The 24,090-nt window shown below is 41.9% G+C and overlaps 1 protein-coding gene across 15 annotated transcripts in view; it reads left to right on the forward strand.

Annotated features, from left to right (window-relative positions):
* The window catches only part of RBFOX1 (RNA binding fox-1 homolog 1), a 2,051,181-nt gene that overhangs the window by 1,665,986 nt on the left and 361,105 nt on the right, over nucleotides 1-24,090 (forward strand). The gene's annotated exons all lie outside the window — the stretch shown is intronic.

The raw sequence follows: 24,090 nt of genomic DNA on the forward strand, positions 1-24,090 counted from the left end.
GTATTTCCCTGCCCTACAAGTCCTCTGTGTTCAACCTTTTCATCCCTCCCCCCAACCCCTGGCAACCACTGATATTTTTACTGTCTCCATAGTTTTGCTTTTTCTAGAATGTCATAGAGTTGGAGTGACACTCTTAACTTTTTAACATTTCTCTTGTTGGTCTCTTGAGTGTCTGTGTGTGTGTGTGTGTGTGTGTGTGTGTGTGTGAATTTGTTGTATATATTTACAATATTATACTCTCAGAATATTTTCAGAATTTGTCCTACTTTTTTTAACTTGGTATGAAAACATGAACATTTTACTATGCCATTAATCATCTTTCAAAATTACATTTAATGCTTCCATAACTTTCCACTATACCAAAATTTATCACCACTGTTGACATTTAGGAATTTTTTTGTCTTTCCTCCTTACTATTGTTATGAATAATGCCACAGAAAACATTCTAATATGCAAGTCTTTGTTCACTTTCTTGAGTGCTTCCTTAGACTAAATTCTAAAACGTGTTACATCAGGGTCAAAAGATACAAGCATACTGGGGCACCGGGGTGGCACAGTTGGTTAAGCCGCTGACTCATGGTTTCAGCTCAGGTCATGATCTCAGGGTCGTGAGATTGAACCCCACATCGGGCTCCATGCTCTGTGGGGAGTCTGTTTGAGATTCTTTCTCCCTCTCCCGCTGCCCCTCCTGCTTATACTGTCTCTCCCCCTTTCTCTCAAATAAATAAATATTTTTTAACATTTTATTTATTGACAGAGAGAGAGAGTGCATTTTATTTATTTATTTGACACAGAGAGAGAGAGAGTGCGGGTACACAAGCGGGGGAGTGGCAGGCAGAGGGAGAGGGAGAAGCAGGCTCCCCACTAAGCAGGGAGCCCCATGCAGGGCTCGATCCCAGGACCCTGGGATCACAACCTGAGCTGAAGGCAGATGCGTAACCAACTGAGGCGCCCAGGCACCCTATAAATAAATAAGTCTTAAAAAAAAAAAGATTCAAGCATACTAATACCTGTCAACTAGATTTTATCCAATTGTTCATTACACCAATTGTGCCCGTGTACATCCCATAATGGCATTCTATTGCAATGTCATTTCATGTTTCACCATTGCCAATATGATTGGCATTATAATTTGGTATTATTATACACTTTTATCAACTTGTAAGCAAAAATTACCTCATTGTTTAAAGCTTTCCCTTTTATTTTTTTTTAAAGATTTTATTTTTAAGTAATCTCTACACCCAATGTGGAGCTCGAACTCACAACCCTGAGATCAAGAGTCGCATGCGCTCCTGACTGAGCCAGCCGGTTGCCCTTCAAGCTCCCCCTTTTACACTTCTCTGTTTAGTAAGGCAAGTAGCAAACATATATGAAGCCCTGACAGTGCACGCCGGATATTGTAGAAAGTAGGTACTGTTCATTTCTTTTTGTAAACTGAGAAACTAATGCTACCTGGTAGGTGGGGGAGCTGTTACTGGAATCCAGCTCAGGCTGTGTGTCCCTGGGTCTGAACATTAGCTCCAGCTCTCTTCCACCTGCAGGTGTGAGCACGAAAGGGCCCTCTCAGCTGGGTGTGAATCAGGAAAGCAATCTGACTGAAGTAATTCACACTAATATGTGAATGACCAACAGGAGCATCTAATGGGTTTTTAATTAAGAAACAAACTGCTAGTTGTCCTAAATAAATCGCTTCCTTGTGGAAAAAGTTATCAGAAATTTAATAGAAGTGAGAACATCCGGGAATGCTAAGGAACGATAGACGTGGGCAAAGCGACATCTCCCTCTAGTTCAGTGGTTGCTCACTGCTGCCCCACAGACAGGAATCAGCCCAAAGCCGTATTTTATTTTATTTCACATGGACTGTGCATAAAATACTGAATTCATCATCATCACACAAAATCCTAAGTTCCACCTTGTGTTTAAAAATGAAAGATCTGGAAACATTCACTACTGTCCACTTCAATCATTTACAGTATCTGATTGATCCCGGTGGGTGCATAATGTGCGTCTATCGGTAGCCTGCTAGCTCCCCCTCCTTCCTTGTCAACTTCCCTACTTTCTCTTCCTGAACCAACTCTCTAAAACCTTTCTTTCTACACCATTACTGTTTTTATTTTAACTGGAGGTCCTCCTACAACTGGGAACCCCCTTCCTACCCTGTTAGGTGGAAGAAGCTGAGGGGTCACAGTGGGGCGATGCGCTGAGCCATTTGGAAGACACAGCTGTTTGCAAGTTGGGGCCCATGTCTTTATTGGCCCCTGCTTCAATCACATGGTAATGTAAGCTCCTCTCATTTTGCTGCATTGCATCATAGCTCTCTAAAGGAGACCTGAAATAGAGCATATCGCATTGTGCACATTTTTGAAGGATCATGAGTGGAGGCTAAATATAAGATTCAAGTCCATATTCTGAGTGCTTCTCCCCTAAATGGAGAAGGGATGCACTTGAACGTTCTGTCCCATGCTTGCCTTTCTGATCTTCACGTGGTTCTTAATGTTTGATTTGCATCCTTTTTGTACGTGAGAACATTCGCAGGCACCTTAGCTTCAAAGGGCCGGGGCTTGCCTTGGAATCAGCGGGAGCTTCCGTGGATAGGACGAGCCAACGGCAAACACTGCCCCCCACACACCGGATGCACCAAGTGCCTTTCTTTCCCATTTGAAATGTTCTTTAAAGCAGGCTAGTGACCCCTCACCCATGCACATCCCACTGGTAGACTGTTTCTCATTTTCTTAATTCCACTTGTTTTATCATTTACTGAATAACAATTTGCTTTTATTCAAATATATTTATGTTACGACAGTAAATGTTGTAAGCTGAAGCAGGACTACACGAGGAACTTGGTATTAAAAATAAATATGTGGCTACCGGCTAAGACCATGCAATGTGCCACCTAATTCTCCAATACCAGATGTTGGGAAACACTTATTTACAAGAAAGTGTTTCATAAGGTGGAGGAGAGCAGCCATATCCAGAGAACCAGCGTAGTTGCCCACAGGTGACCATCTCCTCAGATCTTGTTGGAAATGTCTAGATGGTTTCACTCAGGAAGGATCTCAAAGCTGCTCCTGGAATCTCTTCTCCCTGGTCCCCCACGCATGTTAGCCTACTTGACATCCCTGGGGGGCACCGCCCCCCCCCCCCCAGGAAGGCTCCTTCTCTTGCTGCTTTAGCCTCCTTCAAGTCTTCATACTCTTCTGTGAACAGAGACGGCCACTCTGCAGAGAGGGCGCTGGGGGCTGTAGTCCCAAGCCTACGTATTCTCCCATGTTTGGGGTTTGTAAGCTCTCCAGGTGCTCCCTGAGACCTCTCAGGAGCATTCTTTTGCTTTCCATTCCTCTCACAAGAGGCATGCCTCTTGTTGACTTCCCTTCCTCCCTCCCTTTGACTCACCCTTGTCCATACCACGGACCCCAGGCTGGTTGCGTGCTTGCTGATGGGAACCCCAATCTTTGCCGTGTTTTTGTGTTACTGGTTCCACACCCCTGACCAGACCTTGGCTGGGACTGATGTTCTGGATGATGGCTCTGTGGTTTCTGATCTGTAAGCATTTTATTTTAATACATTGTAAACAAGAACAGGTCCATTTGGGGTTCTCTCCGGTGCCGAATGGGTGACTTGGCTGATGTGCCCATCCCAGCTCTGCCGCACTGAGGCTTGGTGACCTGGAGTATGTTGTCTCACCTCCTTCTCCCTGGGTTTCCTCAATGGACAAGTTGAAAAGGAGACATCTACTTTTCAGGGTTTTTATGAGAATGAATGAGGAACTGCTTTTCAAAAATGTGAAGCTTGGTCCTGATGAAAGGTGGACATGATTTTGAAACACAGGGTGTTCACTAGTCTTGTCTAAATTCCCCATCACTGGGGACACAATTCAGAAGGCTTTTGCCACATCCGTTTCATTGGGTTGTTCATAAAGCTGTTTATTTTCCCAATGCCGCATCTGTGCGCACGCTCTCTCTGCTACTGCATAATTTCATTATCTGCCGTACATAAATGTATTATGTAATTCCCTCAATATGTCATCGATTGTTTCTGTTTCTCTGTGGTATTACTTAAGTCCATAATACTTTTTATTAAATCCCCAAGGAATTTTACTGAAGAGTGGTTGAAGGATAGTCCTGTCCACTAACTAAAACTCAGCACTTAAATATTTGAAATAACACAAAGCAGTAGAAAAAACCTAAGTGTGGAATTTCCCACTGGCCTTATGAAATCCAGGAAACCAATTGAGGTATTTGTTTATAGCACCTTTGTCTATCCAAGAGATTTATGCTGCCGTTCAGATAGTAATAACAGCATTAATAAATAATATGAAATTAGCTAATGCCTATTGAGTGCTTACTATGTTCCAGGTGCTATTATACATGCTGCTTGTATTAAGTCATTTAATCTACACAATAACCTCATAAAAAGGTCTGTTTTTTATCCCCATTTTATGGTTGAGGGAACTGAAATTCAGAAGTTTACCTGCCTTGCCCAAGGACACATAATAAGGAAGTAATGCAACTGCAAAGAGCGTGCACACACACACACGCACACTCACACACACACACACACACACACACACTCACACACTGCTGTGTAAGCTTAGGAAACTCATCCACATGCTGAATGCCTGAGAGTTTAGGACCTTTCTGTTGTGAACTTGTTTCTGCCACTGATGTTAAGCTAATCAATTCTCTCTGTGACCAGGTTTCCTTATGGGCCAGGTTTGGAGGCTTGGATGAGATCATTTATTTTTATCTGCTTCCTGAAGTTCAAGCACCTGAGTGGGTGGTCCAGAAGGAGTGGTGGGGGTAGGAAAGGCAATGTTGAGCAGGTAGGACTCTGGAGCCCCCTCCTTCATTACTCAGTACACTTCTGCTTGTGTCTGGGATAGATGGATGGATGGATGGTTGGATGGATGGATGAATAGATGGTTGGAAGAATGGATGGAAAAAAGGAAACAGACACACACTTGAACTCATACATTATTAAATCGTTCCAAAATAACATTGTGCCATGATTATTTTCCATGTACACCATCGAATATTCCTTGAAAACTTGATTTCAAAAGGCTGTATTTATTCAAGTATATGAATAGATCACCCTTTACTTAACCATGCCCCTATTTTGGACATGTAGGTTGCTTATAATTCCTCATCATTCATTCATTTACCAAATATTTACTGGGAACTACTATCTGCCAGTTCTAAGTATAGCACAAATGTTCTTATACATAAGTTTTTGACATACATATATTTAATTCCATAATTATATGGATATTATTATTTTTGGTTTTGTTTTTAATTGTTGGCTTTCTGTAGTGAAGAAAAACCTGTTCTAGAAAGCCTGCTGGATTTGGATGAAATGTTGAGATGAAATCTGTACAAACGTTGAGCTTAGCACACAAAGGGAACATGACTGGAGTTCTGGACTCACTCTCTCCCAAGATCATCATTATAAAATTAATAGACATCGTCTTGATTGTATATGCCCCCAGCATCCAAACCTACTTTGTGATCTGCAGCCTCAAAGGGATCATCTTGAAGCTGTAGCTTTCCGTGTTGCCTAGTTTTAAGCTGGGTGAAGCCCCAGAGAACATCTAGTCCAACCTGACCAGGAGCCAAGAATATAAGCCCCAGCCCCAAGGATTGCAATAAGGCTTTGCCTTGGTGACTCCCCTTCTAAGTAATCTGGGGGGAAAATCATAATTGTGCCATGATATAAACTGAATATAGCTGAGATTATAAGGTGCTTATAAGTTCCATGCATAAAAGCATGATACAGACCCTCTCTGATTGAAAAGGCAATAAAGAGAAACCAAAACACAATTCCTTGTCCATAAATGGAAATCAGACAACTCAGCTTTGTAGATTCAAAGGGACCATGCAAGGTGGCAATTTGGAAATACCCCTTGGAGGCACAATGCCAAGTCTGGAGTGAAGCTTCAGAGTGATGCGGTATCCAGAGACGAGCTGTTTCTGGCTGCAGTCTTAGTGTCACGGAATGGTGACACTTTTCCCCATGCCCCCTAATGTTCCTCTCCTCCCTGATGACTCTGCATTTGAGTGATGGTCAGGCTGTTTAGAGACAACTGGCTTGGTTTTCCCTCCCAAGGATTTGTTTGTGTCTTAGGACTGAAGATATCTGGAAAAGATAAGACTAGACCCCAAACAGCTTCAGCATCCTGTGAGGACTAAAGACACTGCGTGGACAGAACATACCATTAGCTTTGCTCCCCTCCTCCATACTCCTTTTATCTCCTTCCCCGATGGTGAGCAAAGGGTAGGGAAATCTTCCCTGATGGTGAGCCAAGGGTAGGAGGCTGCTCTTCTTGGCTGATTTCTTTTTTTATTTTTCTGCTTCCTAAGGGATCACTTAATTCATTTTATGCCTGTGGAAAAGACCAGAATCTCCCAATTCTTCCAAATACCTGAGCATGTTACCTCTGCCAACCTCAGCTCATCATTATTCTGTACTGAGTTATGTAATGATTTGATCGTGTTGAGGAGTAATTCACCTTTGTTCCCACCTACGTTAAGACTGATTACAAATCCTCATAAAATACTCATTATGCTACCAAAAATGTTCTTAAGAATAGTCTGTTAGAGAGGAGGTAATACTGCTACTCGGAAGTGTGGGCTTCTGTCTAATTATGTGTAAATTATCTGAGTGGAATCTCAAATGTTTAGTGATAAACAGTTTTATGCTTCCCAACAAAGTATCTAGTTTGTGAGGCAATAGAATCAAAAGCAGCTTGTGTGCAGTGAATTGTAGATTGTATAACTTTGCATCCTTTTCAAGTTATTCTTATGGAAAGAAATGGGAATGTGTCTGCAGCCCTTTAAGAAAATCAAGTGTTGTATTCTGCAATATTTTTTTTCAGAAAAGGAAAAAAAAAGATAATTGATCTTTGACTATACCGCTGTTCTGCTCTCAGAAGAAACATTAAAAAGTTGGATTTCTTAAGAAATGCAATTAACCGACTTTTATTTAATGATTTTTTTCTCACGTTATTCATCCTGGAGGAATGGTATCTGTTGGTTATTAACAAAGATGAGGATGGATTATTAAGGAACAAAATATCATGATATTCAAGTGCAATGCAAATATAGTTAACTCAGAGAAAATCCCATGTGATTTGTTCTCAGATGCCCCCTCCTCTTGGAAACCTTTCCTGGAAGACTCCCTCATCTCCCACCCCATCTCTAGGTGGGAGGGTTAAACCTCCTCTGAGTCACCCGCAGGTTGCTGTGCTATGGATGAAGGCAAACTGGATACCAGATAGGATTATTATAGTAGTCAGTGTAGCTGTGGTCATTGTAACCAACGTAATCTGAGTGGTCATATAAATATGAGTGTTTAAACCAGGAAGCATGTTAGTTCTTGGTCTTCACAGCACGGTTTCTCAAACACCCAAGAAGCTTGAGAATGGTCTGCCAGAGCAGAAACTCATCCAAAGATCATACTCTGGAGACTGCTCTAGGCACAGAATAGTCAAGATATTTAATTAGCATAGCACAAGGAAGCTGAGTCCACCATGGAGGACTTGGGACATGGGAATACTAGTTAGGAAGAAATCGCTATGCCAGCTAAAATAAAAATCGCCACCTCTAAGAGTTTGAAAATCGTTTGCTGCTGTTTTCCTCCTAGAAACATTCCCATTTCATAACAAGATAACCAGCTTGGGGAAAAGGATGTGAAATGTCAGGAGGAGAAAAACGTAGAGAAAAACCAAGATTAAGATGGGAAGACTTCAATGACAAGAGGCAAGAATTCTTTGCGGGTTCCTTAATAGCAGTCAACACAGATTAATGTCAGCATAACATGTCACGCAATTCACTGCATAGGTAGCTGAGGGGATTGCTTAACGGATCATCGTGGTGCTTGGTTCTGCTTAGTTTCTAAAACCCTGAGGAAAATTCCTTGGACATAGTTCTAAGTTGGAAATAGTTGATGTGGCGATACTTGATATATTGATCCAACCAATTTTCCACTTGCAAACATGTGCCTATTCTCACACTTCTTGACTGAATTTTCAAGTACCATTAGCTAAGTAGCAAGTGTTTCATCGAACCTGTGCCAATGTCTCTAGATGGCTAAACCTTAAATTTGCCAAAGACCAAAATATCTGCACAAAGACTCCTATATATATTTGACATTTACAAACCATGGGGTGTTGGACATTTTGAAGGCAAACCATTTAGATGACTGACTGAGTAGATCTCTTCCCATCATGTAGCTTTGTTCTGTATTATGAGCATATTCTTGTAAGGAAGTTCATCCATACGTTTATAGTTGATTAAAAGTTTATCACGAATGTCTATTGAATATACTTGTTTAGTGTTGAGTTCTGTTTTTCTATCTTCCTACACTATGCTCTCTATATTCAGTTTGTTCTCAAGTCTGCATTTCACATTAGGAGGTAGAAAGGAATTTTATTTTTATTTCCTTTTTAGTGAAAACATATTACAAATTGCCAACTCATGATATATTCACTTTGAACTTAAAATATCATTTGTTTAAAAAATGCAATAAAACCTGAAATGTACACTAATATTCATTCTGAAGATTAAAGCTGCCAATGAATTATGCAGCTGGGCCAAGGCTGTCTTGTTCTCGGACTAAATTTATCGCATCGAAAGAGAATTATTCTGACCGGGGTTAAAGAGTGGAGACGGTTAAAGTTTGATTGTGTTTTGTGTCTTTTCTTTAAAAAATATCTGGTTATGGTTCTCTTAGGAGCTGGGTTTTAAAATGTAAATACTGATGAGAGGCTGATAAGAAGTCCTATTTTCTCTGATTATAAATGTGACAAAGGTTTCTGGAGACTCTTTTAAAAAAATGTATATTTTCTTTCCTTTTCTCTTTCTTTTCTTTTTTTTTTTTTAAACATGGACCTTTGGCCATAGGGGACCCCGTGCTGAGGCCTAACCTCTCTGACTTTACAGAGTAAGCCTCAGTGTAATAGAAGTAAATGCTGCATTTCTCTGTACCTAACATGTCACTTGGGCGAAGTGCTACAGTGTCTCTTTGGTAAAGCTGAAATGTGGATTTCTCAAAAATGTCTTGTTTTCAGTTAATGATATTTTCTGCTTTTCACCAGGTGGTCTCTTTGGGGCTTTGTTCTTGAATTCATTTCTCTGTGTGTGCACCGGGCTTTCTATTATTCGTCTATCCAGCAAGCATTTCCTGGGTTCTTGTCAAACTCAGGCCTGAGCCAAGCATTCAGGTAGTGGTGGCCAAGAAGCCCGGCCCTGTCCTGTGGCATTTGTCATCTTCAGGGTAAATGGGTACTCAAAAAACAGAGGAGGGCGCGATGAATGCATCCTATGATAAGGATGACACTAGAGATAAAAAATGAAGTGTTATGGGGAGAGAAGAGAAGGATGGTCTGGCATGGAGATGGGATGAGGGAGTCAGGCTGACTTTAATCAGACCCATTTGCTTAGCTAACAGGCCAAGCATGATGTAAGATGCCAGCTCATCCTAATATTGCCTGGCGTGAACCAGTTGTCCCCCGGAGATGGCTCAGTTCATCTTTCTCAAAAGTGAAACCTCACAAGGAAAGGCAACTTCTGGAAATGGCCAAGCCTTCTATCCCTGTTTCAAAACTAGCCCCTAGTGACTCACAGAAGCTGAAAGGGAAATTGATCATCAGCTCATTATGACCCCCACAGGGTAAGAGCTTTGAGAAACCCATGGGCCTGTTAAGAACCAATCCATGGCAGCAAACAGGGCCATATTAGCAGATGTTGGTGTATTTGCTGGCCCTAGGGATGGCCCTGCATCAGCTGTTGTGAGGGTGTTCGGTTCCCTCCATGGTTGGACCCCATTCAGAGCAGGATGCATCTGCTGTGGAATGTAGCTGACTTTGGAATCCCAGTCCCGAGTTTGATTTATATGACCACAGAGCATAAAGTTGGAGTCCTCCGCAAAGATGAAGAAACACACAATGTGTCCCTTGACTTTAGTTAGCTGTTCTGTCCCATGCAGGCTTGCCTTCCTTGTAAGATGAGCAATCCCGTGTTTCAGAGAACTTAGGTTACTTCCCTAACTGGGCAAAATAAGGAGCTACTTAGATGCAAGTGTTCAGCCTTCCAGAACGGAGTCCTCCTGCTCCATCTATGAGGATCCTGAGAGTAATAGGGTCATGCCTGCCCCACCCTCCACAGAAGCTGTATCCTCATTCAGTTCTCCTTCATTGCATCTTCTGAAAAGAAGACTCTCACTGCACCAGAAGCGAGAAGGGGTCTTCTCACGCTTTAATCTATATCTGCTCATCCCAAACAATCATTTTACCAAAGTCAAGTTCCTCAAGGTAAAATTTACATAAAGTAAAACTTGCTTTCATAGCATATGGTTCTTCAAGTGTCAAGAAGTGCTTACAGTGATGTAACAACCACCACCATCGGGACCTCAAACATGTGTATCATTCCAGAAGGTTCCCTAGGTTCTATTTGTAGACCCCAGCCTCAGCCCCAGCGATCGCCAATCTCTTTTCTGTCCCCCCAGTTTTGCCTTTTCCAGAACGTCCTTTAAATGGAATCATAAGTAAGTAGGCTTTGAGTTTGACTTTTTTCTCTCAGTATAATGAATTTGAGATTCATCCGTGTGGTTATGTCTATCAATAGTCCATTCTTCCATTTTATTGCTGAGTAGCATTCTATTGTGGATGCACCATAGTTTGTTTATTCAACAGCTGAAGGATATTTTTTTCCCAGTTTTTGCTGATTTTGAAAAAGTTGCTATAAACACTTGTGTACAGGTGTTTCTGTGAATATACATTTTTAGTTCTCTTGGGTAAATACCCTGAAGTGATGTTGCTGGGTTGAACACCAAGTGTATGTTTAAAGATTTTTCTAGGGGAGATAGTAGACATAGTTGTAGCTTTGATGTTGCTTCCTAAGGGTGACACTTCTTAGCTTTGTGACCTGATGGAGATGGTCTGAGCCTCACTTTTCTGCAACAGAAGAAATGGTAGAATAATAGTTCCTCCATGGGATCAGCGCACTCACTCTCTTTTGGTCCCTCATCCTGGATTACTGCCTGCTTGCACTAGACTTTTCCTTTCCATGGTGCTTCTGTTTCTATTCCCTGAGCTTGCATGTCCTTTTCCACATCTCTGCTGCACTGTTTCCTTTTCTGGAACACTTTGCCACCCACCTTTCTCCTCACCAACTCCTCATCCTTCATTTGCCCAATGAAATGCCACCTCTTCAGAAAAGTCTTCCCTCGCCCTTAATCTAAATCCAGCCCCCTGCTATATATAGTTTCCTTTTTAAAATTTTTGAAACCCTGTTCTTTTCTTTTATAGCATTTACCACAACTGGCCTGATAGAATTAACTGTGTGATTTGTTTTTTTCATGGAAATTTTTATCGAGATCATTGTAGAGTCACACACAGTTGTAGGAAATAATATTGAGAGATTCCATATACCATTTTCCCCAGTGGTAACCTTTGGCAAAATTATAATACAATATCACAACCAGAGTATTGACATGGACATAATCCCCTGATCTTATTCAGATTTGCCTAGTTATACTTGCATTAATGTGGTGTGTGTGTGTGTTTTGGGAGGGGGAGGTGTATTTAGTTCCATGCATATCTATCGCATGTGTCGATGTACATCCTCCACCACAGTCAAGATCCGGGAGAGTCCCATCTCCAAAGGATTCTTCCCCAGTCCTTTTATAACCATGCCCACCTCCTCCAGTTCCTGACACCTGGAAAGCACTAATCTTAAAATTGAGACACTTCAAAATTGGAATCATATTGTGTATAACCTTTTGGGGTTGACGTTTTTTACTGAGCATTATTCCCTGGAAGTTCATCTAAGCTACTGTGTATCAGTACTTCCTTTTAATTGCTGAGTAATATTTCACAATATGGATGTACCACAGTTTATTTAACTGTTTACCTCTGTTGAAGGGCATCTGGACTGATTCCTATTTTTAGCTGTTATAAATAAAACTGCACATACAGTTATTGGTGTGAACCTGAGTTTCCATTTCTTTGGGATCAGTGCCCAAGAGTAAAATTGTTGGGATGTTAGTTTTATAAGAAACTGATTGATTTTTAAAATCTGTCTCTACCAGTAGACTTTAAGTTCCATCTTAAATAACCTGAGTTTTGTTCATCTGTTTGCTTGTTTGTGTGTCTAATCACTGTATACTGGGAGCATTGCACGACCTTAGAACATAATTCACCACTCTGTTAATACATATATCAATTAAACAAGGAATGAATGAGTGACTGTATGAATACAGATTTTGGCATGGGGATTAAGTAAAACGTATGTAAATCATTTTTAGAATGCTCAGCTTGAAGAAACCTCTGCTATTAGGTAAATGTTTATCACCATCACCATTATGAGATATGACTTTGGCTAAGGGTAACATGCCCCAACTTCCATGCCTTTCTACCTTGATCGTCACAGAATTTCAGAAGTCTAAGTTCTGGCTTCACTTCATTCCCTTAAAGAAAAGCCCATTTCATGATAATGCTCAAAAGTGGCAGGATGAGAATTTGGACATCATACATCAAACAAGAGCCTGTCTGCATAGGTTCAGAGTGAAACTACTTGGCTACTTTCTCTGTTGAAAATGAGTGCAGTCCATGAAGGATAGCAGCCTTTGGAGTGTGAAGATGTGTGGCACTGAACAGGTTAACCTTGTCCCTGGATTCTCATGGTGTACATGTGAAATAAATATTGGGGAAGCTGATGGAGATAGCACAGTGCTTAATAGAGAGAGAAAATTAGTAATTCTCCTTTGCCTGAGGAAAGTGCAGGTCTTCATAATGTCTTGATCTATGTACAAAGAGCTAGTAAAGACAAGCAGTCCTCATAATAAAAATAGAAATGAGGTTTTCCCGACAAAAAATGCCACTGGAATGATGAGCTGTCACACAGGACCTGGAGAGACGAGAAAGAAACTTCTTTGGTGACTATAATTAGGCTAACATGGAGAGCGGCAAGGCTCAGGAGCTATGCGGGGATGCTCTCTGCATCCTTCTAGAATCACCATCACATTATCTCTAAAGGGCTAGGATGGTAAGGAGGTCAGAGCTCATTCCTGGTTACCGTACCCACATTCTCACCATGATGAGGCTCTGACCTAGCCTGTCGTCTAGAGGAGGTGTTTTCACTCTGTACCTTGGGACACTTTAAAAAAAAAGCAAGAAGAAGAAGGAGGAGGAGGAGAAACCTTATTCCTTATTGTGGAAGCACCCCATGTGCATTACAGAAAACTTGGCTAATGCAATTAGCAATAAAAAATAATAAAAATCACCAGTAGTCTCAACACTACTATTAACATTTGGGTGTTTCTTGAAGCTTTAGAAGTATCTATGTAGACATAGCTGTAAATTAGAAGGTGGTGACAAACTTAGAAGTGGAGAGTATAAATTATAGATATAGATTGACTTAACATACATGGGTTATACCATATAAACTTGGGCTTATATCTTACTCCACGCCAGCCCCCCCCATTTTATAAGCCTTTCTCTGCTTTGTAAGCTATTGTTCCCTAATTGTATTTTCAAAATTGGTTGATATTGTCCCAAAGAAGTGAGCAATAAACTTGTTGTCGGTATGGTTGTTTGACCAAAACTCAAAATCAGATCTCGGCATTTTTGCTGCCTGAGATCCATTTTACACATGCCCTGTGGAAGGAAAGGGGAAAGATAGTCACCTTGCCCTCCTTCAGGCATTGGGTCAAGGCCTGAGCTTTTTCCTACCCTGGCCCAGGTTTCCATGGCAACCGGAGAACCCTGGTGGTTTAAGATGCCCTCAGGGGTCTGGGAGAGGCAGCATCTACCAGAACCATTGTTTGCAATTTTGTAATCCAGTTTAATTTTTGGAGAAAGAACCAACTCTCAGAAAACTCTTATATTGATTGTTCAACTTTCAAACGTTCTACTTTAAAACCCACTTTTAGAAGTGCATTATGCAATAAAGTAGAAGGTGTTAGAGGCAAGGAAATCACACTGACTTGAGTTAGGGCTCGAGTGTATGGATTTAAATGTCACCTATCTTCTCCTACCCTCAGTTTTCTCATCTCTAAAATGGGAGGGGTCAGATTACCTTCTTACTGGGTTTCTGAGTAGATGAATTGTGAAAATGAATGTAAAATACTTGGCATGGCACCTAGCACACAGTAAATGCTCAATGATTCTTAGCTTTGCTATTATTCTCTATGACATTTCTTGGAATTATGTGGATCTTGATAGAACAATGGCTCTGAGGGAAAAAAAATGTTGGAATGGCTTGGCTGGTGAGAGGCGGGGGTTGGAGAGAGGGAGGGCGGAAGCCTGCTGAGAATCTAAGCGATATTAGAGGAAGTATCAGCACCCTGGAGTTTGGTGTTTTCACTAAAGAGGTCATAAAATATTAACATCCCCCAGAGTTACCCAGAAGAATAGTGGTGTCAGCTCCTGCTTGCTGTACACGAGAGGCTCCTTAGAGATGTCTGTGGCCCAGTTATAAGGGGGGAAAGCAGGGAGAGGCGAGGTGGTAACAGTGATTCCAATTGCTTCCTTAGCTGGAAACACCAGAGTTAAGAGAGAATGGCGGGTTAGTGAACTAGCAACGGGCTGTCCTACAAGAGAAAAAAAAAAGAATGGCTCTGTTTCTTTCCAACTAGAGAGAATGGAGCTGTCTTTCCCACAGAGGCCAGTTTGTATTGCCTTAGCCTTGTGATCCCAACCAACAACCATATCACTATCATTAACACCAACACACGTCCATCATCACCACCATCACCACCACCACTTCCATCATCACCATCACCACTACCACCACCATCATCATCACTTTCATCATCACCATCATCATCACCACCACCACTTCCACCATCATCATCACCATGATCATCACCACCACCACTTCCATCATCACTGTCATCACGATCACCACCACATCTATCATCACTGTCATCATCACCACCATCATCATCAACACAACCACCATCGTCATGACCACCACTACTTCCATCATCATCACCATCATCATCACCACAACCACTTCCATCATCACCACCACCACCACTTCCATCATCACCATCTCCATCATTAACTACCACCACCACCACCACCATAATCATCATCATGCAGCTATGAAGCTAACATGCACAGTGCATTTCTTAGATGCCAGGGGTTGTACTAAACATTTTATATATATCATCCAATGTTATCCAATTATGAAAAAATGCTTTTTCCATTTATAAATAAGGACCCCATGACCCAGGAAGTTTAAGTAACTTGCCAAAAGTCAGCCAGCTGGTACAAAACAGATCGAAGGTTAGAAACTGGGCAATCTGCCTCCCAGTCCTTACTATATCCACTTTACTATTGAAAAAAAAGCAGTATATGGTTAGATTAAACTCTGTGGCCCCGGAATATGCCCTTTTAATTCATTTTATTTTTCCTGTGAGAAGGAAAACCTATGATCTAAGCCTCACAGTGTCACAAGGCAACCAGTGGTTTTCAAACTTATAAGCATATTTATAACAGTAGTAACCCTTATACAAAGAAATTTACTTGAAACCCCACTTAAAATACAGATGAAAGGGGTAGAGTAGAGATGAATTTTATAAATGCAAATGTGAAATATTTAGTATATAGCCAATCATTGAGAAAAATGAGGCCATTTTGATGAACACCAATATTTAGAATTGGGAGTACAGATACTGACATTGTTTTCAACTAGCCTCATAATCCAATTCACTTCAGTATTTTCATTTGTTGCATAAAATTGAGAAAGTGCTGCTTCACTCGTTGATACAGAGTTGCAAAAGGTAATTTTCTAAACCAGGTGACCTGAAACTACCAGGTTAATCTAGGATATGAATTTTAAGTACTGCTTTGTTGATCAGTGTATCTCCTGGGTCAGCACCGTGCTGGGTACAACACATACATTCAAGGCGTAGGTGATGAGTGAGTAAGTGAATAAATGAGCCAGTGAGAATGAAGTAGATCTCAGGAGCATGAAAGTAGAAGAGACTTGTATTGCCATTTCTAAATGTGCTCATGTATTCGTCCAATATTCAAGAAGCATCCACCGCACTAAGCCAGGTGGTGTTCTCAAGTGATGTGGATGCAACGTTGGGGAGGAAAAATAAAGTTCTCATGGAGCAAGTGCATGTCACTGTGCAAAGTTCTCATGGAGCAAGTGCATGTCACTGCATGTTGGCAGGAAATAGTAAACAGACAAGGAACTCACTGTCAACACTGGCTGACCCATTTATATGCAGAGAGCTTACATATCCCCTGTGAGTTCCAATATCCTCCTGGGTAACAGAGTGCTATCAGTATGTACCCAGCACTGCCCCTGTGAAGAATAAAGGGAAACACACCTAGGTACTGCCATCCTCATCTACGTCTTGACACTGCAAAACGTACAAAGATGTATGTTTCATTCTGGGATTATTTAATTACGCACTGGGTATTCTTGGATTTGTACACTCATATCATTAAAGCAGTCAAGCCAAAGAACATATATTTGTAGATGTATTAATATGCACTGGGCATAAGCAATTACAAGACTAGGTATGAGGTGACCAGAATCTGGAAAAAGGGAGGTACATGAAAGAAAGTGCTAGTTATGTAGCAAGACAGGAGGTGCAGTACCAGGTTAAAGCATTTAATATCATGACCTCAGCAATGGGAGGGGTCAGTGATGTCTTTTGAGCAGAAGTGATGTGTTTGGTTTTGTCTATTTAAAATTTTCCTGTGGAGTCAATGTGGAGTGTGAGTCGGGAGGAACTGAGACCAGGAGCAAAGGAACCAATTAGGGAAGCACTGTTTTTTGTTTTTTATTTTGTTTTGTTTTGTTTTGTTTTGTGTTTGAATCTAGGCTAAAGAGAATAATGGAACCCTGGGACAGAAGCAATGGAAAATCAAGAGAGGCTTCATAGTTGGAGCTCAGGGAGTTAAAAAATGATGTGATTTGGGAATCAATTGACTATTCAGAGCAACAAAGCGAGGTGTGAAGGGCAAATGTTGATGTTTCAAGGTTAACTAAATGGAAAGGAGGTGCTTGCATTAACAGGCAAGCAAGCCCACAGAGGAAGAGAAGCATGTGCATGTGTTTTGTCTGGGAGGGATGTTAAGACAGCAGCGAGGATAGGATCTTTGTACTGACACATGCAGGAGGCTCTTTGAGGGACATGATCAGTCCTGAGGAGTAGCCTGTGAGGAGAGGTCAGGGTAGCGGTGAGGAGGATTCCATGGAGTCTGATTGCTACAAATCCTTCACGGGTGTGCAAAAAGTAGCGTAGCCATGACGTGATGTGGGTCATGCAAGGTGATGACAATAAAGGGTACACAAGTTAAGAGGCCTAAAAAAGCACAAGATGACACCAGACAAGATCTTGTGTTTATGGAACACATAAGAATTCTGCCACGGAAGCACATAAGAAGGTCTAGCCCGGGAAATACACAGTTTTTCTCATACGTGTACCACTGTGCACAAAGAGTGTTGAATTATTCTATCTGAAACCAGGTGAAAGAAATGCTTTTCTTTTAACAGTGGACACAGGAAATCCTCTGAAGATGGCTTGATACAAACATGGACTAGAAGGGACTCTGCTGAAGGGCGCAGGGGCAGCTGATGACAAGCTTTCAAGGAGCAGAAAAATGTGGGACAAAGAGGTGGGAATGAGAATTTGCTCTCTGGTCCCTTCTGGGCAGAGGAAGAGGAAAAAGGAGTATGGCAGAGAAAGTCTAGAACCAGGAGAGTTGACTCGAAGTCAGTGTGGTAGGATAGCTAAATGACATTTGCAAGGATATGATAAACACCAATCCTTCTAGAACTGTGTTTCTAAGATGAGAATCTCTTCTCCTATTCAGTTTTCCTTATACTTCCACAGTCTTCTGTCTACTAAACTCCAGCATGCCTTTTTTGAGTGGATGTGTTGCAGAATATGACAAGGGGCTGAGTTTCTTTATGTGTGGGTTCTTGTGATGGAATCCAGAGACAGGGAATAGAAAACCCTGAGCTAGCAGGTCAGATGAGGTTGAAAGAGTGTGAGGTGCCATAAATGGGAATTGTGGTTTGGGGACCAAGACTTGGGATTCCAGAGATTGTGTGTTTGGTGAGATGAGATCTTGAGAACCGGGAAGGTTTTTCTGCTGAGTATCTGATCCATTTGCTATGTATCCTTCTGATTCTTTCAGACTGACCCAGTTTTGTTCTGAGTCCAGACATCCTTCCTAGTTCAGCACCAACAATTAGCAGCCTTTGAAGGTGTACTGATAACGCCAGGGACTGAGGATCCCTGTGGTTGCTCTTGCCTGTGTGCCAAGACAGGACCTTGGGTAGGTTAAGGTCAAAAGGGATTATTCCAGAACTTGAGATGTTAGAGGTGAAGTCACTTCTAATAGGAGATTCTTAAGGTGACTCATATTGCATAAAGATAAATATTTTGAGCATTTATGGGGTCAAAGAACCTTGTAGCCAAGCTTATTACAGAGGAAAAATAGAATCTTTTGCAGGCTTTGTTTGCCTTCAGATTTGCTCAAGTTCCATCCAGAAAGTCACAACACAGAGAGTGGGTGGGGTGTGGAGGCTTCCCAAAGTAGACCTTCCCACCCACTTGTTCATTAGGAGAAATCACCACTTAGCTGTTTTTGTCTCTGCCGCCTACTGTCCCTTGTCCCACGCTCTTACATTCTGTCCTATGCACTGGAAACAGACTCCCACCCTCTCAAGTGCCAAACACTGCACTCTCCCTGAGCATCACCTCCTGGAACCTATTATTTCAGGAAGGCTCCTGTGGGAACTTAGGTTATTTGCTTGATCTGGTATTTTTAAATTTGGGATTCTGTCTGGTGTGTCTTGGGTCTCTCTTGAGGAGTACCAGTTGGCTGCTCTGCTAGAACATTGTATAACTTGCAACTTTTATCAGAGGCGGTAATAGGAAGGTGTTGGCAAATGAAAGTGTTTTCTTCTTCTTTTTTAAAAAAAGTATCTTTTTATTAATTTTATTTATTTATTTATTTCATATTTATTTATTTTTATTTACTTCTTTATTTAGGAGAGCTTAAGCTAGTTTGTGAGTGAGGTGGGACTTACTCCTCCTGTAATCAAGTAGGGACTAGAAAGCTAGGGAAATTTCATACTCTGAAGTTTGGTGGCCAGGGGGACTGAGAGATTCCTGAAAGAGGAAATCTCGTAGCTCTACAGACATAGAATAATGCTCCAAAGTAGGGCACCTGGGTGGCTCAGATGGTTAAGCATCTACCTTCGGCTCAGGTCATGACCCCCGGGTCCTGGGATCAAGTCCCGCATCGGGCTCCCTGCTCCTTGGGAGCCTGCTTCTCCCTCTGCCTCTCTCTCTCTCTCTCTCTCTGTCTCTCATGAATAAATAAATAAAAATCTTTAATAAAAAAAAATGATGCTCCAGAGTAGGGCTTGTTAGGTTTAGATGTTGCAAACAATGATAAATAAAATGTTGGTGATGACAATGATGATTTTGAAGAAGTGTCTCTACTACTATGGGACAGCATGATGATGGAAAGAATATTTCCTAGCTTTTTTGTTCAATATCCCTGATTGTAAACACTGCCTCCCTCCCTTATTAGCAGGTCCAGTGTATACTCTTGAAGTCTCAGTTCCTTCTTATGTCAACTGGGGCAATGAAAACCCACTTTACAGCTTTTGGGGAAATTCAAAAAACAATATGGTAACCACATTGGCCAGAAGCAGTCTCTTTCATGTGTTACCCTAGTCAGTCCCCAAAAAGTAGCAAAAGACTTGACCTGAAATTTTATGAGATACGGCTGGTGAAGAATTTAGTTGACAAGGACTAGTATCAAAGTTTGTGTTCATCTGATACATTGGCCAGGTTAAATAAATTGTACTCAGAAGACCAGGGCAGAAAGTTGATATCTACACATTTTTGTACAAATGCCATATCATTTGAAAGAATTCTCAGAAAGAAAAAATTGCATTTGGAGTTAGTTGTTTCATAAATAGATTGACTTTGTTGGTCTTTTTTGTGCAATTTTTAGCAAAAAAAAAAAAAGAGGAATGTCTATGTCATCAACTAGTCAGGGCCTGAGACTAAAAGTAATCCATAATAATGGTTGCTAGTATGTACTGAGTCGTTGCTAGGTGATAGGCACCGATCTCAGAACTCATGTGTATTACATTATTTTATCATTTAACAACTTAATTAGGAAGCCACAATTATTATCATTCCCTGTTAGAATGAAACTAAGATTTTGAGAGCTTATAACTCTGCAGATATTTAATAGCAGCCATAGAAGCATAAGACAGTGCCAGGACTCCACACCCAAGCAGTGAGACTCCAAAAAATGTACCCCCCACTTCACAGTACGCTGCAGGCCCTCATATGAGCCAGAAAGAGTTCCCAAATACTTCATCACAGCTCTCATATTTCAGGTGGCCTTGAACGAACAGGGCCGCAACCACTATGTCATTGAGGAATCTGGTGATTCCACAAATTCACCCCATCTGACTTTTATTAAGCACCTCCCCCCTTGTGAAAGGCATGCGACTCTGGGGCTCGGGGCACGAAGAATTGAGTGAGATGTTTGGTTTGTTTTGCTGCAGTGAGTCTCTCCGGGGTGAGGAGGGTAGTTATCCAGGCCTAATGAATGTAACTGTCTGTCGGTTGCAAGCGTCTCCACAACGGTGAACATGCATTGTTGATTCTTGGTGTGCCAGCGCCTGTGCTAAGAAGCCCTTTACATTCATTATCTCGGTGGTTCCCAAATGCTGATCCTCGGATTCATCTGATTCCATAATGACATTTTCAACAGACTGCAGCTAAATGAGAAAATTAAGGGCAATTTAGTGAAAATTTTAATAGACCTAAATTTAATCAATTTGAAGGGCTGTCCCTTATTTTGAGATTATGTCCTTCTTACTTTTTGGTATAAAATGCTCTTTCCTTTATGAAATGATGATGATGACAGATGGTGTGTGTGTGTGTGCGCGTGCGCATGTGTGTGTGTCCTAACTTGGCAAACAGTTTTTAAGTTGTTAATTTCAGGCACTCTCTCCACTGTTGTTAAATTTTTATTGTGATGGTCCATGAATTAGGGAGGAAAAGAACTCTGAGCCTTGCTGCAATTCTGTGAGGGAGCTATTATTAGCCCCATTTTACAGATGAAAAAACGGGCTAGAACATGCCCTGGAATGCAGTCAACACTAAATATCCTCCAAATATTTGAACAAGTAGGTGACTCAAAGTGCTTGTGACAGAGATAAGGTTTTCTGCAGATACTTTAATTCTCACCTTACTGAGGATTGGACTAGGGAGCTGCCCCTATCAAAATGTGGAAGCGAGAATAAAATACTTCTGAGCGACTCCTGGACATCGTCAGGGAGCTAACCCCAGCACAGATAATTACATTTAAGATCAAGAAGTCCCGCTTTCTGTCTAACTGGAATTTTTCTTGCTCTGAGGCATGAAAACCCCCATAGAAGATCCCACTTTAGTGAAATGCGTGCTCTTTTGACAGCCTTAGGAAGTGACAATAAGGATTTATGAAAGAGAGTAAAAACCAAAGTGATTTCTTTTATTCTTTTTAAATAGCTGGCAGATTTGAGGGAAGGAAAAAGTTACAAACACTGTTGTGTGGGTCAAATTAAAACCTGAGCAGCTGCCTTCTGCCTAAGGAACTTTTATTTGAAGATGGCATTGTTCATTGCTGGTTTTCTGGCACTCTCTGCTTCCTACAGGGGATGTGTGACCATTCAATTAAGGGTCCTTGTAGCTGAAAGGCAGGAGGGTGGCCCTTGAATGTGCATGCACTATCTACACCCAAGTGATACTGAGTGCCCAGGGATTCTTTGTAGGGACGGAAAGAGTGTTTTCTTCCCCCACTTCTCCCATTTATTGATGTGGAAGAATCATTTGGGGCTAGTGGCATTGATGTGGCTCTTTCCCAGTCTCCGTTGAGATGGAATTCAAATTCAGCATCCCCAGATGCTGCTTGGAAGGCGGGCAGAATTTTGTCATCAAGTGAGCAGTCTGTGCAGATACGGCATTACCTTTTGATTTAGGGTCATCGGATACTCTGTTCCTGATTAACATGCACTGATATTAGCTGTAGAATCTTCCCTGCCTCCTCCTTTGTGCAGTTGCCATGCTGGGGGTGTGCAGGGGTGTGTTTGTCTCTGTGTGCCACGGTGTTTGCACACACTCGTACAGGGACCTTCAGACTCGGTCGTCCAGAGAATGGCTCCATATCATTTTGAGGTGAATTTAGAAGGTCTGGATTCCATTGATTCATTCTGCAGACTTCCGATGTGCCTGACTGAGAAGACCTAGGTTTAAGAAGTCTGAGCCATTATTGCAAAATGGGTCTGTAGGAATCCAGTCATCACTGAGGGTTTTCAACTTTGGAGAGAAAATGGACTGGAAAACCAGTGTTGGCTCCGTGCAGATGAGAACAGTTGTTGGTTCTTTACATAATGTATTTGTTTTTCATTAAACCATTCAGATAAGGTCTTATTAAAGTGCCATGTATTATTTATCGTGTTTCTTATGAAAATGAGCTGAAGGGAAAATTCTGTCCTCTTCTTGGGGCATTTGCAAGCTTTTCCAATGCCAGCAAGAAAAAAAATGCAGGAAAGCAGGGTGAACCCCTGTCAGTAGAACACACTGGAAAGCATGGGAAGGAGAGAGTGGGGAGTGAAAAGGCAGACTCTCTGGCCTTTTATTCCATGTATGCTTTGTGGAGTGGCTTTCTCTTTGATTTTGTGAATTGCAAAATAAAAACTAAATAAAAGACAGGCAGAAAGTAAGAAAAGAAAGACAAGATTGAAACAGTTTATTTGTGAATCAGACCTTGTCCAGTGAATGTGATTTGTTAGACAACATATAGCAAGGATTTTTCAAACTAAACACCACCCCCCAACCTAGCAGCATAAAATACCAGCCGGAAGCCCCCTAACCCCCATAGCAACTCCTGCTTCGGGTGAAACATGCTAGCATTGCCCCCTCTAAATTGATGGACTGTGTGAGTCCTGGAGTGCTGGAGGGACTGGTTTTGCAAAGTGAATAGAAGGAAAAAGGCTGGTCGGGGCCTAGTGTTGGCATAGCAAAGGCTTTAGAGTTTTCAATGGCGTTTCAAAACAGAACAACAAAAAATGGAGCTGTGGAATAATTAATTTCCTTTTCTTCAGAAAGCATTTTGATTAGCCTCAAAGTGAGTTGTGCCTTTCAAGCTGATGGCTCAGTTCAGAAGCTATCCTTTGGCTGAGAGTGAATGGCTCCATGAGCCCCATGGAGGGGTCAGCAGGGATGTCCCCCTGAGGCCATCCCCTGGTCCTGCCCGAGGTGCTCCTTCTTGGGGTGCTCTCATGCCTTTGAGGGTGTGCTCTATCCTGTAGGCCGGTGGCAAGCCCCCAGCCAGGTTTCTTGCAGGGAACCCAAGAATCAAAAAAGATGATGTTCAGACAGCCTCTTGCTCTGAAAAACAAAAAGAAAATCCAATCACTGGGTCAAAATCTATTTCAAAAAATATGGCTACTATTCCTGATCATGATTTTACTGCTGCCAAAAATGTGCTTTTTTTTTTTCCTGTGGGGACCAACGATGCGTTAGAGTCTTAATATTTTCTTTTGATTTGCAGATCACATCCTATTTTATTGCATAAAGACTAACGAAATCTACTAATGAATAATTATTACTTCATAAAATAAAGGGAAGGGGGAGACCCCTCTGCAAGAGCAGCATGCTAATTTGGCCAAGAAGGGCTGGCCAGGCAAGAAAAAATAAAATAAATAAACCATTGTAATTTGCCTGCTGCAGCCCACAGAGTAATGGCTTATCAGACACGGACTTCCCCACCCTGTGCATTTATAATTTGAGAAGAGCAAGGATTCTGGGCCGGAGAAGCCCCCTTGCATTCACGCGGGGCTGGCGTGTTAGTCCAACAGGCTTGACTTCCATGCCAGCCAGGGCGGTTTCCCCATTCAGCGGCTCAGGCTGGTTCGACCGCTAGCCGCTGCCTGCACAGCCAAGGCAGGGCGCAGAGCGAAAGCTGCGCCCCAAAGCCTGGGGGCGCATCGCTGCCTCGCCATTCCGCCGGGGGGTGGGGGCCCCCAGAATCCACCCTGCCTCGGG

Source organism: Zalophus californianus, chromosome 10 (assembly GCF_009762305.2).
Source record: "Zalophus californianus isolate mZalCal1 chromosome 10, mZalCal1.pri.v2, whole genome shotgun sequence".
NCBI classification, from domain to species: domain Eukaryota; kingdom Metazoa; phylum Chordata; class Mammalia; order Carnivora; family Otariidae; genus Zalophus; species Zalophus californianus.